Here is a 16,468-nt window from a genome sequence, read left to right on the forward strand (position 1 = left end):
TCCAGTCATCGTCTTGGTCGTTTACTGCGTCACTCACTCACTCATTCCCTTCCACAGATGTTTACTGAGCGCCTTCAAAACACCCAGCACAGCACTGGGTGCTTTGCTGATGCAAAATGTGTGAGATAAGCTTTCTAAGCTCAAGAGAGAACATATAAGAGAATTGAAACTAGCCAGCAGTTTATAACTATGTGTCCCCCCTGGATGGAGCAGGCAGTGGTCTTTTGAGTTGAGAGACAGGAGAAGACACAGAAACTGGGAGTTGGGGGTGTGACAGGGGCACGCCTTAGGGAAGACCTCCCAGAGGCGGTGGCCTGCGGCAGGGTCTGTGGAATTCACATGGGTGGGGAGAAGGGGGCATTCCAGATAAAGGGAACTGCTCACTGAGCAAAGGTACAGAGGAAGGAACACCTGTTTGGCTGGATGGAACGGGTGGAATCTGGTTAGACAGGTGGCCGGGGTTAGGCCGCAAAGGGCCAGGAGGCTGACTACTTCCTGGAGTCTGGGAGTCCAGGCTGTTGACAGTATGACAATGTGATGCCATCAAACTCACAGGCTCCTGGAAGGTGGTTTGGTGGCCGGGTCAGCTATGGCTCCCCTCCATGCCCTTTAGGGCTCCTGCCCACTGGTTAGGGATTGGTAGGAAGAAAACGGTATTTTTGGATTAACCTCTGCTTCCAATTCATGTGTGACCTCAAGGAGCTCACTGTGTTTCTTAGAGCCTCGGTTTCTAAACATATAAAATTGGAACGACTGGGCCAGATGATCTCAGTTGCCTTTCCAGCTCTGGGACTCTAAGTCCTCTGACTGTTGATTCCAGACACACGTGTCACTGCAAAGCTACCCGTCCAGTTTCTTGGCAATCACCCTCCCCACCAGCCAGCCACATGGTCGGCCTAGGCTGCCATGTTTGTGCCACGTGACCTCTCCCCACTGGCCAAGCTAATTGGAGCGGATTCTAAAAGATTCCTGACACTAAAGAGACATACTCCATCCATACTCCATAGCAATCAGACTGATCCTTTGGAGAGTTTAAACCAAGATACCCAGGTCCTGGATCAATCAGATAGGCTTAGTCTATACCTCCAATATTCTGAAGAAAAATAACTAATATTTGTTGCACACTTGCTCCCCTGTGCCCTTTATTTCATTCTCACATCACCCTGCAAAGTAGGCTGTGTTAGTATCCCCATTTTACAGATGGAGAAACTGAGTTCCAGTGAAGTACCATACTTGTCATGTTATGGCATGCAGCTGGTTAAGATACATTCCAATTTTCCAGGGGAAAAAATTTCAATATATTTTTCCTCATACATATATTGAAAATAATTTTAAGGTATTTGTAGAAGAAACCATTTCATTTTGTTCATGTAAATACAATATATTGTATACTGAAATTCCAGTAAAAAATTCCAAATAAGTTCTATTTATTCTGAAATAAAGCATTTCTTGGAACTGGCACAAAGGATAAAGTATGTAAGAAATGAATCTAACATGGGCTTTGTATACTGGGGAGGACTTCCACCAAGATCATGTGATCATATGCCATTAGGTCTATCTGTCATTCTAAGTCTTCATTATGGGCCTTTATTAATAATATAGACACATTGGCTATATTTAGTGGGGAGGGGAGAAGGAGGTATGTGGATGTAGAATTTGTCTACATTGCTGCCATTTGTCTATAATGTTACTCCATTGGCAGAGGCAGTAACAAAATTCCATAGATAGGATGTGACCTGGGTCTCTATCGTTTCATGCTCCTGTCTCCCCAGGGCACGATGGAGAGCTGGACCAGAGCTTGAAGCAGGAAGAGAAAACCTGCAGACAATATGGCTCTGCCAGGGAGAGTGGATCACGTGATCAGAGAAGCCGCCCCAAGCATGGAGCCGCAGAAACACGTGGAAAGAAGGCTCTGCCTCTCCTGAAGCCGAGCGCATTTCCTACAGCCCAAGTCTGTCAGGCTGCTCTATATCTTGATGATTGGCTCCCTTTTCCAAGTAAAAATCTGTTCCTAGCAACCAGACAATTCCTGATGAAAACCTCAGTGTTATGATTATGTCCTGTTAATAAATGTTACAGGGTATGAATCCATAAACTTGACTGTGCAAGAAATGTTGCATTATTATATTTCCTTGAAATCCAGTTAAATCTGACCCTGAGTCCACATTCTTGCCAAGGTGACTGGAAATTTGGTCTCAGTTGTTACTGAGGTGAGGGGAACCCTCTTCTTTAGGGCAGCCCACAATATGGTAGACTCCCATCTGAGATGGGTCTTCGGGGCATCTTTCCAGCCGCGGCTGCTGTCGAGCTCCTCGCTGTCCTTCCTGTGTGTTCCCCTTTTGGAAGGCATCCCTGCTACTGCTATACCAGGGTCTGGCCTCCGTAAGTTAAATGTCCCCCCCTCCCCAGCGACCTCCACTGACACTGCTGATGTCCGCTCCCTTCCCTGTCTTGGGGAATCTCCCCTGTCTCATTGCACTCAAAGGCCCTTGGCTCTCTCTTCCCTGCAGGATAATAACCTCAAGTTCAGGCTTTTGAGATACAGAAGCCAACGAGGCAGACTGTCATTGAGCATCTTCTATTTATAGCACGGGGCTACCTGTTGGCGCTGGAGAAAGGAGGAGTGAGTATGAGAGCACAAAACACAAAGCAACACCCCAGTGGGTAATTCCGACACTCTGCAGGTGTGTGTTCCTGATGGCTGTGGTGTCCACTGCTTCTGCCGACCTCCCTTTTCCAGGAGTGGCCCTGTGGCCACTGGACCCAGTTCCTCCACTGACATCTGTGTGGGTCACTGGAACTCCTGCCTGGAGCACAGACCTACTGGCTCCGAGGGATGAGGAAGAGAGGCAGCCCCTGGCCCACTTCCTAGAGACTGGGGTGCTGTGACAGGTGTGGTCAGCGTGGGGACCCGGCGGCCCCCAGTGGGTTGTTGCTTCCTCAGACACACTTCCCAGAAACATCCTTCCAGGTCACTGCCATTGCTCCTGGATTCTTCCTTGGAGTAACTCTAGGTTTATTGTTATTCGATGTGCAAAAGTCATTTCCCTGAAGCTCACATCTGACCTCATCTCCTTGTTTAAAACCCTTGGCCTTAGGATCAACCCCAAACTCCTCCATGTGGCTTTCAACCCCTTGTGTCATCTGGTCCTCGCTCACCGTTCCAGTCTCAATCCACACATTTGCCCACTTCACATTCGCTCTCCGCTCCGGAATCCCATGCGTTCTTTTCCTCTCTTCCCCAGGTCCTCTGCCTGGGACTGTTTCAGCAGCAGCCTCATTGGCTGGCCCTCGAGCCATCCTTTAGTGTCAGGGAGCACAGGGAACACTGGCCCTAAAGGCCCTAGACCTGGGTTTGAATGCCAGCTCCACGCTGGCTGGATGTGTGACCTTTTATTCTCTGAGCCTTAAGCGTCTCATCTGTAAATTGGGCATCTGTAAATAACCCAGTTTCACAGGGCTGAGGTGAGGATTCAGTGAGGAAATGGATATAAAACACAGAGAAGGACTTCGCTGGTGGTCCAGTGGCTAAGACTCTGCCCTCCCAACGCAGGGGGCCTGGGTTCTCTTCCTGGTCAGGGAACTAGATTGCCACATGCCAAGATCTGATGCAGCCATATAAATAAATAAATACATACATACATATTTTAAAAATAAATAAATAAAACACAGAGGATGGCTAGAAAACGTGCCCCTCTGCCATGTGCTCGGTGAATCAAACCTTCTCTCATTTCCTTGACTGATGTCCCCTCTTGGCACTCTACCCCCAGCTGAACAGAAGCAGAATATAGTTTATTGAGTTTAACTGGTGACTGACAAGAAGAGTCTTGGCCAGGAGTTTGAGTAATAAAGTGAAAAGAATGAAAGCGATAACCATCATTTATTGGCACTTACCGTGAGCCGGGCCCCGGCCCCGTGGGCAATGCTTGAAGACATCACCTCATTTAATTCACAGATCCCCAGAGCAGGAGAGTTTTTATTTATCTGTTTTTATGGACAACGAAACAGAGGCTCAGAGAGTTTGTGATTTATCCAATGTCCCAAGCTTATAAGTGGTACCGTCCAGTCGGAATTGAATCTGAGTCCAAATGTCAGGCAGTTAAACACACCCATACACGTATACACACATATGCATGCTTTACACTCACATCCACAAATGTGCGCACCCATATTCACGTACACACACATTCCATAGTGCGTTTTCCAACACCACCAGCAATTAACTCAAATCTCAGTGGACACCGACGGGGCATCCTACAATTTAACTCAGTTCAGGCACTATTTACCCAGTGAGAGCATCAGATCCCACAGGTTAAGGGCTCAGTCCTACAAGACTGTCCAGTCTCCCTTTCAGATGCCAATCACAAGTCCAAGTTGTCACCTGTGTTTCTGATCTGTCAGTTATGACTCAGAACCCATGACCCCCTCCTTGAGGTTCAACTAATTTGCTAGGGCAGCTCACAGAAGTCAGGAAAACATTGTGCTTACTAGATCACCAGTTTATTAGAAAAGGATGTAACTCAGGAACAGCCAACTGGAAGAGATGCATTGGGCAAGGCATGGGGAAAGGAGCTTCCTCGCCCTCCAGGAGTGCCCCACTCTACCTGCACGTCCGCGTGTTCACCAACCGGAAGTTCTCCAAACCCCATCATTTTGGGGTTTCATGGAGGCCTGGGGAGGGGGGGTGTGAGACTGAAAATTCCAACGCTCTCTATCACACGGGAGCCTGTTAGAAAATAAAATCCAAGTCCCTCTCCCCTCACATTAAAATCTGCATTTTAGAAAAATCTCTGAGTGATTCATACATATGTTAAAGTTTGAGGATAACTGTTCTAGAATCCTTGGTAAATAGTAGATGCTCAATAAATGTCTATCGAATAAAATAATAAAGAAAAAAACCCAGAAAATTCCAACCCTCTAATCCTGGTTGGTTCCCTGGTAACCAGCCTCCCTTCTCAGGGGCTTTCCAAAAGTCACCTCATTAACAAACTCAGGTGTGGTTGAAAGGGGCTTGTTACAGATATCCAAAGACAACTTTATTGTTCTTATCACTTAGGAAATTCTAAGGGTTTTAGGAGCTCTGTGTCAGAAACTGGGATGAAGACCAACTACATATTTATTATGAAGCACCATATCGCACACATACATGCACTCATACACACACACCCCCGCACACATATGTACACACACATAAGGAAGGGTACAGGGGATGTATTATGGGGGACTGGACCTACGGCTGACTTGGAAGAAGGAGATGACACGAACAGTGAAGGGGACAAATGACGCCGCTCTGCTCTCAAACAGGGAGAGGAGAGCAGGCTGAATTTAGGACCCTGGCCTCTCCCCTCACGTTGCTTCCTGGACACTGTGGTTTCATTGGGGTTTAAGGGGCTGCTGCCTTTCCTGAAACGCTCTTCCTCCCACAGCAGCCCACATGCTTGGGGCCTGCCAAGAGATGTGCTCACTTGGAGGAGGGAGTTGGGGGGAGACTGGGCCTTGTGCCAGAGCCCCCCAGACCTTCACCTGACCTGACGCCAGCAACAGAGACACACTGACCCATCGGCAGAACACTTCCCTGATTTCTCCAGCTTCCTGACGCTTTGTCCATGGTGCAGGCACTTTTCATTTCCACAGACTGTGATGCATATGTCACTTGCGTAAATTCTGATTTAAATTTGCTTTTGTAAAAGAGAAAATCTTAAAAAATAATGTCTGTGAATGCCTGTCAACATTTTAGTCTTTCAGACATGTCCTCATTTTAGAAGTGACCAGTCTCGTGCCCAACAGGCTGGCCCATCCGCAGTGTTACTCATCCATCCATTCATTCATTTAAAAAAATGGTTATGGAGCACCTACCATCAGTGGGTCACGGTGATAACAACCAGGAACCAAACAGACAATGTTCCTGAATCCAAGGAGACACGTGGGGACATGGAAATCATGTTATCACACAAAGGAATAAGCAAAATAATTTCAGGTAGTGGTGTGTTATAGAGATGATTCAAAAGGTTCTGTGATACCCAGAATAACTGAAAGCAGGGACACAAACAGATGCTGGTATGCCAGTGTTCATAGCAGCATTATTCACAGTAGCCAGAGGTGGAAATACCCCAAGTATCCATCCACAGACAAATGAATAAATAAAATGTGGAACAGACACACAATGGAATATGACTCAACCTTAAAAAGGAAGGAAATTCTGACTGCAACATGCATGAACCTTGAAGACATGATGCTAAATGAAATAAGCCAGACGCAAAAGGACAAACACCATATGATTCCACTTACATGAGTTACTTAGAATAGGCAAACTGATAGAAAGAGAAATTAGAATAGAGGTTGCTAGGGACTGGGAGAGGAAGGGGGATGAGGAATTATTGTTTAACGGGTACAGAGTACCTTTTCGAGATGATGAAGGTTCTGGAGATGGATGGTGGTGATGGTCGCACAACACTGTGAATGTACTTAATGCTTCTGAAGCGTACACTTAAAAATGGTTAAAATGGTAAATTTTATGTTATGCATATTTTATCACAGTAAAAAATACTGATTTTTTTAAAAAAGTTATATGGTAGAATGGGAGGTCTAATTTACCTAAGATGGTTGAGGAAGGCCTTTCTGGAGAAGGAACATTTGATCAGAGTGGAGGAGGCAACAGGATCCAGCCGGCTGGGCCAAACGATCGTAAGCGGGTGGGCTGAGATCATGTGGGAGAGGGGGGCAGGGCAGTACCACATGGGACTTTGTAGGCTGGGGTAGGGAGTGCAACTTTTATTCTAAGAGCAATGGGAAACTACAAAAGGACTGTAGCCGTTGGCACGACATAATCAATTTCACACTTTCAAAAGACCACTCAGGTTTCTGTGTGGCACAGAGATTGCCAGGGGATGCCGAGGGCACAGTGGGGAGGCGATAGGGCAGTACAGGCAACAGGTGAAGTCCATCTCCTAACACGTGTCACCCTCCGACACCCTCTCCCTGACTGTTGCTGCGTCATGGGGCCAGTGGGCCACATGTTGGGAAAGGAAGATGAGGAAATCAGAGTGTTGAAATCTGCTGGTGCCTCTGTCAGAGGCAAAGGCTCCTCACTGTTGGGGACGGGGAGTGGCCCACGCGGCCCCTCCATAAACCTGATTCACCCAGCTTGCCAGAGGAGGGAAAGGCACAGGGAGTGACCTGATGGCAGGGCCAAGAGCAGGCAGGCAGTGGCTTACAAGAGCACGGGTCTGAGAGTCTGGCAGAGCTGGCTTGACCCCGACTCTGGCACCAGCTGCATGCCTTGGGCAGATGAGTTCACCCCCCTTGGCCTCAGTTTCCTCATCTGTAAAAGCATGATAACCGTACTTAACTTTGCAAGGTTGTTGCAAAGATTCAGTAAGATAATGTGTGTTAAGCTCTTAGCACGGTATCTGGCACAGGGTAAACACTCAGTAAAGATTAGCATTCTCGTCATCATTATTTTGCTCCTGTAGATCTAAGACATTTATTCACTCTGCTCTGGGTACATTAGGACCATGAGACATCCCCATCAGAAGATTATAAATTAAGTCCCTTTGGTTAATAGGGTTGGCTCCTTTTTTATACTCTGTGAGCATCTCAGGGGCAGAGTCTGGATCTTCTTTGTTACTTTTCCCCCTTTGGGTCACACAGTAGGCTCGGCCATCTGCATCCCTTAACACCTGGAGCTACATGTCCAGTGCCTATTAGACGTGCTCCATTAAGGCAAGACCGCCCCTCGCCCAGGCATCACCGTGTTGACAGGGGACTGGTTAAGAATCTGGGCTTCAGGTACATATCCTAAATAATTGAAAGCAAGATCTTGGAGAGATACATGCACATTCATATTCATAGCAGCAGTATTCACAATAGCCAAAAGGTAGAAATAACCCACGTGTTCACTGATGGATGAATGGATGAAAAAAATGTGGTGTACACATACAGTAGAATATTATTCAGTTGTGAAAAAGAAGGAAATTCCAGTCCATGTTATAACATGGATGAACCTTGAAGACATTATGCTAAGTGAAATAAACCAGTCACAGAAAGACAAATACTGTATGATTCCACTTATATGCAATACTTAGAGGAGGCGAAATCGTAGAGACGGAAAGTAGAGTGGTGGTTGCCAAGCTGTAGGGAGAGGAAATAGGGAGTTGCTGTTTAATGAGTTTCACTTTTAAAAAATGAAACGAATTATGGGGCTGGATGCTGGTTGTGGTTGCACAACACTGTGAATATATTTAATACGACCGAACTGTACACTTAAAAATGGCAAGATAGTAAATTTTATGTGTATTTCACCACAATAAAAATTTTTTTGAAAAAACAAATGTAAGTAATATCATGTGTCTTCTGTGATCAAAACCCCCAATGACCTCTCTTTTTACTCAGGGCAAAACAAAGCCCTTACAGAGGCCCTCAGAGCCCACATCACTGGCCTGTTACCCCTGTGACCTTGACTCCTACCACCCTCCTACTGGCCCTCTGCTCCAGCCTCTCTGCACTTCCTGCAATTCTTTGAACAGGCTTAGCAGGCTCCTGCCCCAGGGCTTTTGCACTTGCCCTCCCGGAACCCAGAATGCTCTTCCTGCTGATATCTCTATAGTGTGCTCCCTCCACTTTTTCAGATCTCTCCTCACAGGTCATCTTATCAGCGAGGCCTTTCTGCCTCCCTTATGAAGGGGAATGTCTCTCTAGGACCGCCCCTCCCCCTCTATGCCCTTTACCTTGCTATATTTTTCTCCATAGCTTCTATCACCATCTGACGTGCTACGTATCACACTTATTAATCTTGATCATCATCAATACCCTCCCCCCATGAAATGTCAGCTTTGTGAGGGCCGGGATCTTGCCTGCTTCATGACCTACTGTCTTCCCAGAGCCCATCTCAAGCACACGGTGGGTCCTCAGTACATATGTGCCCAGTGAATGAATGCATGAACTCAGTGTGCCTATCTGCAAAGAGGTGGTGACCTGCAGGGGTTCTCAAGCTGTAAGAGTCTATGAATGGGGACTTCCCTGGTGGTGCAGTGGTTAAGAATCCGCCTGCTAATGCAGGGGACACGGGTTCGAGTCCTGGTCCGGGAAGACCCCACATGCCGAGGAGCAAGTAAGCCCACAGCTACTGAGCCTGCACTCTAGAGCCCGCGTGCCACAACTACTGAAGCCTGCTCACCTAGAGCCAGAGCTCTGCAATAAGAGAAGCCACCACAATGAGAAGCCCGCGCACCGCAACAAAGAGTAGCCCCCGCTCGCCACAACTAGAGGAAGCCTGCACACAGCAAAGAAGACCCAGCTCAGCCAAAAATAAATTAAAAAAAAAGAAAGAAAGAAAAGAGTCTATGAGTGGTTGAGATTCACTGTGTTGTGTCTTTCCTAGAAGAAAGAGCATCGCTGTCTTAATCACCTCAAATCTAAACACTCCAGAGGAGTTTACTGGGTAATCCCACGGCCTGGCCCAACCAGGACAATGAGACTGACCGGGTTTTTTCCCCATTTCTGCAGTCAAGTCCCTGTCTACAGCCAGCCCCTCTAGCTGGCACCTTTACTAAAAGGGTTGCTGTGTGCCCAGGGTACCAGGGTGGACTCCTGGATTCTCTGGGGAAAGGATAGGAGAAATGCAAACACTTCTCCCTGGGGTGCTGAGTTTGCCGGTGACATGCGGCAGAGCGCACAGCAAATTCTTTACAAGCAGAGCACGAACCTCTCTCCCAGCCTCTCCACTCAACCTGGGAATTTTCCTTCCTGTACACTGTGGCAAGCCTGCCCTGGTCATGGCATCTGGCAACTTTTCCCCGAGTCCCTGGCTTTCTCTGTACGTTGCCATGGAAATGGGTCCCCGGCTCTCCAGAAAGACATATTCCAGCGACGTTCATTGGCACTTCCGAGGCCCCGAAAATGCGTGCGCACGCGCATACACACACACACACACACACACACACACACACACACACACACACTAACCTTGGTGCAATGGCTCTAGCTGCTCCGTGACACCACCAACATGAGAATGAGAGTCACATGGCAGGGACTTAAGACTCACATGGACGGCTCGTGTGGCTCACGTGCAAAGAGGAGGGGAAATAAGCTTGCTTCACAAATGCCATAATCTTTGCAGGAATCTCTTGCTCTCTCCCCCTTGCATTCAACTGAGAGGCAAAACCAGAAGAGGAGCTTTTTGCTCTAAGGCAAATCAAATCATTGTTCTAGGTCTCCTCAGTAGGGGAGGGAGACCAGTGCCTTGCTCTACTTAAGGGCAGCTGTGACTGCTGTTCCCTCCCAGTGTGCCTGCCTGTAAGAAGGGTATGTCCGCCTCCCAGGCTGGTGAGGACCCACGCTCTGGTCTCAGGCGCTTTGGCTTCCCACAACTTACCAGAGGGGTCGTGGAGGGAGCCTCGTATATTGGCACATGTGAGGCCACGGGGAAAACCCACTGTTTGGTGTTTATAGATGGGATCTGGATGTGCACATATAGCTCAAGTACACGCTTCACATACACACACATGCGTGCATGCCCACACCAGGCGTACACCTACTGAGATCATTTCCACGCGCCGAACACACAGTGTGTATCTACGTACAGACATCCGGCCCTGCATATTCTCACAGGCACAAACAGACCCATATACAAGCCTTTTCTTCTACTCCCACACCTACCAAGCACATATTTGCTCATGGAGCACATTGATGGAATGTCAATTTACCAAAGGAGGACCCATTCTACCGCAAAATGATGAACTCCTCCACCTACACAGGACCTACAGAGGTGGGGGACAAAATCTAGCTTTGTAACCCTGAGCCCAACACCCACTCGAGGGTATCAAAGAGTTGAGACTGAAAAAGTTGAAAGGAAAGACCCTCTTGGGAGAAGTCGGAATGCTCTCGGCCCCGCCTCAAGGCAAGTGATGGGAGGGAGTACTTCCTTCTCATCTGAGACCTTCAGAGGACCACTTGGAGAGCTTGGCCTTTTCCCCTGGAGTTTGGGGGAACACATAGGGCTGGTGTTTGCTCCCCATCCAAGAGGTCAGTGGTCAAGACCAGGCTGGGCTGGGGAAAGAAGAGCGGAGGGGTGCTGAGCTGGGAACGGCCATCACTCCAGACATTTGGTGGGGCAGAGAATGCATGAGCATTCCCCATGGGTGTGTGGATCGTGCAGAAGAGAGAGCTGGCTGGAGGCTTTGTCCAAAAAGGCCACCCAGATGCAATGACCCCAATGAGGAGTCTATAAGAGGTGAAGCTGGTACACAGCCAGCCAGCAGAGATGATCTGTGCCTTACAGTAATTGCCGTTGGGACACCCCCAATGGTAAGGTTTTCAAGGACCCATGGGATACCCAGGAGAGAAAGAGTCAGGCTTAACCCTCTGCCAGAGCCAGGGGAAACCAAAGCCAGGGACCATGGGTACCAGGAACCATAGAAAAATGAGCTCTACCCAGCCCCACCTTCCATTTTACCTGGAGGAGCCAAAGATGGCCTGGGGAGGGGCCCTAAGCAGACCCCAACTTGGGGGAGGAGACACACCTTCACTTTAAATAAAATTTGGAGTTCCTTTAATTATCCAAACTGGAAATTTTAATTATGGAAATGAGACTATTCTTGGGAACATAAGTGTCTGGGGAAGATTTGTTACTATGTAGGATAAGTGACCAAAGAAACGATGGCTGAATTTCCACCTCTCAAAGATTTTATCCAAGATAGCCGGGAAAAAGGAGTCAAGCTAACAGTTTACAAGGGCAGTCATAAGAAAAAAAGGAAGTTCCTTGGTTGGTGCCTGTCACCGAAAGAGCTGTGCTTTTCTACCAAGAACTGCACCTCCATACAGGGTCAACCTGAAGAAAAAATCCAGCAGAGAGCTTTCTGTATCCAACCCACACTCCCACCAACACACAAACGCTGTCTCTTTGTGACGTTGGGCAATGCAATAATTTGATTTCTTCACCTAACCCCTGCCCCTCCCCCTACACATACACGGACTCACTCACCATTAACGCTATGGTTTTGCTGCAAACCAGCCACAGACAAGCTAGGAAAGAGGGTTTCGGCAACCTTTACCAAAATATACATTCTTTTTCCTTTTACGTTAAAGGATACCACGTGAGATAAACAGCAATTTGAGACCCCCGGATGATGATGTCTTCTCTTTTAACGTTTTTGTCTTTGGCCAAAAACGTCGTAGTGTGACCTTAGACCAAATATTAGGTTGAACCATAGAAACTGCAATGACCTGCAAAACTGACTATTTCATGTTTCTATCTAAAACTGTATCTTTTTGAGGTTCTATGTATCAAATGAGGATAATAATTCATACCTAAAGGATTGTTGCACAGATGTACAGTAAATACCAGGACCTAACTTGGTAGCCAAATCCACCAGTTTTCAAATGCATCTTTGCCAGAGATTGACGGGAACAAGGTGCCCTGCTGCCCAAAGCTGGGGCTTAGTTTTCTGATGTGTTATCATCCCTAACGTCTGGGAGGGCAAAGGCCTTTAGAGTCCCTATTTTGTTCTCCGTTTTCAAAAGGGCTCTTTCTTATCCTCTGACCTTTCATTTATACAGCCTCTTATTTTTGTCTTAGGGATGGGGTTGCCAGCCCTGCCTTTCTGAGGATATCGTTGCTATTGTTCTTCCTCTTGTTCCTTGGCAGTTTTCTTTTGCCCTCAGCATCATCTCTGTCACTTTTGTGTTCCCCTCTTTTCTGTTTGTTTTGCTCCAGAGGCTTTGGCTGCTGTTCATGGTTAAGAGCTGAAAAGCTGTTTGAAAACTCATCAGTGAGGCTTGTTGATTGGTGAGCTTCACTCTTGTGCAAAAAAGTGGTGAATTGGTTTTGCTCTTAAGGCTAGTTAGCTTCCCTAGAGAGGAGTCCTTGAACCTCCTGCCTGGGGGTTATTACCCTGGTACCCAGGAGGGATCTCTGTATTCAATATGGAGACTTACATCTAATACCTCTGTAAAATAGTCTTTTGCACCTGACCTGAGCTGTAGGAAGGTCTCTCCAATTCATCTTTCCCCCAAAGATAAGCGTCCAGGCTTTTGTTGTCTGCATTTACCAGCTGAGGGAAGGAATGGTGGTGGTGCTGATGGTGGTGCTGGTGGTGGTGGTGATGTTGGTGGTGATGGTGGTGGTTGTGGTGATGGTGGTAATGGTGGTGGTAGCGATGGTGGTTGTGGTGATGGTGGTAATGTTGATGGTGGTGATGGTGGTGGTGCTGATGGTGCTGCGGGTGGTGGTTGTGGTGATGGTGGTGATGGTGATGGTGGTGGTGGTGGTATTTGCTGTCTCCTACTTCTGCAACCATTCCTATTATTTTCAGCTCCACTCCTCACCCCATCTCCAAGCTACCTGCTATCCAATTCCTGCGATGTTTTTGGGTCCTCTGACTTCTCTCTTGTAGGCTTAGGTTAAAGCTTCCTCTGGTTGGCAAAGCTGATTACTATTCACCCGTATGTTGTCCCTTTTCGTAAAATTAATCGATATATCTGAGTTCCTATTTTTTGGTAAACTATACCTTTTATATTCTTTTGTCATTTTAGTGCTGTTTGAGGAAAAAGCAGATGAAAATGAATGGATTTGATCCCTATTTTAAAATAAAAGTTCCCCACTGCTCTTTTATAAACCTAAATTTTGTTTCTTTTCATCTTATTTTATTTTCAACATGAAGAATAGGATCCGTATGCAAGCACCCTGAATGGTCCAAAATGCACTAAGAGCTACAAGCTTCTCCAAACCATACGAACTCAGACACCGGGGGCCTGGATTTCTCAGAAAATAAAACAGCCCTGGGCCACTTCAATTTTTTCAGTATTTCTGAGCAAATTTTTAAAAAATGAAGATCTGCTGAAACAAAATTTAGGAAAATTGAGATATATTTTAAACATTTGCATTTGCCAAATGTATGCTTTCAACACTGAAAAAAAATTCCAAAGCAATATAATTATGCTATTCACAAGATAATTACAGGATTTATTAAATATATTAACTCATGACACACAGGCAGAGTGGTACAGTAATGAGATGCAAGCTTAAAGCACTGTGATGAATATCTTCTTTGAATTGTCTCATCTCAGTTAGAGGTAACATCAGCCTTCTAGCCCTTGGGACTTCCACGGATAGGGTGGCATGGAGTGTGCTTCCATCCTCCATGCGCCCCTGCCTCCGCCCAGCACTCACACCCCAGTGATGAGATGCGCCCCGAAACATCAGCTGGGCAGCTCCCACCAAAGGCGGCGAGAGCAGAGTAGCAGGAGTGGTGAGCAAATACTTGCCCCTGTGCCGTGGGCAGGCGAGCCAGACTCGCTCAGCATCGTGCCACAGGGCAGCTGAAGCTTTCTTCTCCTGACTCTCATCACAGGCCTGGGTCTTACACATGACTGGCTCTTTGCAGCTGAATGTCTCCTGGGCCCTGACAGCGGAAAAGGACTTAAATGACCAACGTGGTATCTCCCTTTAAGATATTCAGGTTACCCAGACTCAACCCTACAAGGGCTTGGAAACTTCAGTGTATTCCTCTCTTTTCAGGCCACCCTAACATTTAAAGAAATGGTATACAAAACAGAAAAAAAAAATTATCCCTCATCTCACTACTCGCCAGCCAAGTAAATCATCCAGATTTTCTTCCCATGTTCTCTGTGGATGCTATGATGATATAGATACACACACACACAGACACACACTTGCGTACCTTAAAATAAATAGAACACTGGCTCAGAAGTCAGACAGAGCTGGATTCAAGTTCTGTCTCCTTTCCTTATCAAATGCATGGCCTTGGACGTGTGACAACTTCTCTGAACTCCAATTTCTCATCTGTACGATGGGGATAATAATAGTATCAACTTCAAAAGATTATCTCAGAATAAAATAACGTGACATAATGCATGGGAAATGCTGACCACGATGCCTGCCACATAGTAAGTGCTCAGTAAACAGTAGTCAGTTACTGTCATTGATTCTTTAATTCGATAAACATTTATTAAGCAGTTTTTAAGGTCAAGCAGCAGGAGAGAGAAAACAGAGTGCCTTTCCTCCTAAAATGCATCATCTAGGGCCAGAGGTGGACACGTAGACAGAAAATGAGAAATTCCATTGCATGCATGCTAGCAAGGATGAGGCCTGAACTGGGCTAGACAGGAAGATAGGGAGGAAAGACCAGACTGGTCAGGAACTGGTTAACGTGGGCTGTTGGGGGGTCTGGGAGAACTTGCAGGGAGACAATTTGGTATTCTGCCTTTTTATGCTGAACATTAAATTACAAGCACTTTTGATGTTGCTGCCTAATCTTCCCGTCAGTTTTAATGACTGCATAATATTACACTGCTTCAAAGGACTGTATTTTCCCTCACCTTTCCCCTGTCATTTGGTTCTGAGGTTACCAATTTGGAGCTATTAGAGATATCACCACAATGAACATGGGTGTGACAGTTTCTCCTTTCAGGAATTATGTCTGTAGGATAAATTCTAGGTCAAAGGGGATGAACATTGTGTAATAGCTCCGGCAGCTCACTGCCAAGTTGTCGTCAATGGGTTCACGCGCTGAATATGATCATCACTTCATGTGCTTTGTCAGAATAGGTGAAGTTGGTACTTCAATGTTGTTTTTGTTTCCATTTCTGCGATGAGTTGTTTGGTGGGGGAAATTGAATGAAAACGAGTATCTTGGGTAGATCTAAGGGAAGGAGAGTGCAGGAGATTGTGACTGCGGGGACTGAGTTTGAGAGGCGGGTTTCTGCCATGCCTCATTGAGACGGTAGCTTATAAGCCAACGCCAAGTGCGTTTCTTAATTGCATTGTTTGTATTTTCCCTCTCTTCCATGGCGGACTAAATGAATCATTAACATGGTAATCATCACTCCTGTATGTAATCATCACAATGTATGAAAAAATTGTCATTTCTAACCCTGACTGCCTTCTCAGGAAGGTGGTGACTGTTGAATAGCAACCCTTTGTTCTGCTGAGCACTGGGAAATGTTTGGAAAAGCAGTTGAAAGCAGGATAATATTTGCGGATCTTCCACTATTGATTGGCAAGTTGTTGGAAGTGTTGCTGTTGTCTGCCTGCTCCATCTATCATGGCCTCAGGGAAGGAGCAGGGTGAAGGTCACCCCAGGATAGAGGAGAAGATTAGATTGCCATGAAGTCCTGAGCTGAAGGAGGCAAGGAAGGGGAGACCCGCCCCTTCTGCTCCCGTGTGATTGTTCCATGGAGAAGAGGAGGCTGAAATGAAGAGGCCAGAAGGATGTGTGTCTGGTTTTCCCAGGTCAGAGAGGACCCCCAAAGGAGGACATGGTAGACACATCCAGGTGGGAGGGAGGATGCTGAGAACAGGGGATGGGGTGGGGGAGGAGGAGTGCGTGTGACTTGCTTTCCTGGGCATGGTGGGCAGGCTGCACAGCTGAAGGGGGACACTACACAAGGTCATGTCCAGCTGTCAGGGACAACAGCGCATGTCCCAACAGTGCAGGGACAGAAGCGGGCA

General features: G+C 46.9%; 2 long non-coding RNA genes across 3 annotated transcripts in view; one reads left to right on the top strand and one right to left on the bottom strand.

Moving 5' to 3' along the window:
* The window catches only part of LOC309623859, a 58,593-nt gene extending 56,498 nt beyond the window's left edge, over window positions 1-2,095 (top strand). The window contains exon 2 of the long non-coding RNA XR_014241693.1: window positions 1,773-2,095. This is a non-coding gene — a long non-coding RNA (uncharacterized lncRNA). The remainder of the gene's footprint in view (window positions 1-1,772) is intronic.
* LOC309623860 overlaps window positions 1-16,009 on the bottom strand; it is a 35,576-nt gene extending 19,567 nt beyond the window's left edge. The window contains exons 1-2 of one of the 2 annotated variants that reach the window (XR_014241694.1): window positions 4,605-16,009; window positions 3,895-3,984 (exon numbers count right to left, since the gene is read on the bottom strand). This is a non-coding gene — a long non-coding RNA (uncharacterized lncRNA). Of the gene's footprint in view, window positions 1-3,894 lie in introns of both variants that reach the window. The other variant, XR_014241695.1, reaches the window with a different exon arrangement.
* Between the last annotated feature and the right edge of the window lie 459 nt (window positions 16,010-16,468).

Source organism: Balaenoptera borealis (assembly GCF_965194805.1).
Source record: "Balaenoptera borealis genome assembly, chromosome: 2".
NCBI classification, from domain to species: Eukaryota; Metazoa; Chordata; class Mammalia; order Artiodactyla; family Balaenopteridae; genus Balaenoptera; species Balaenoptera borealis.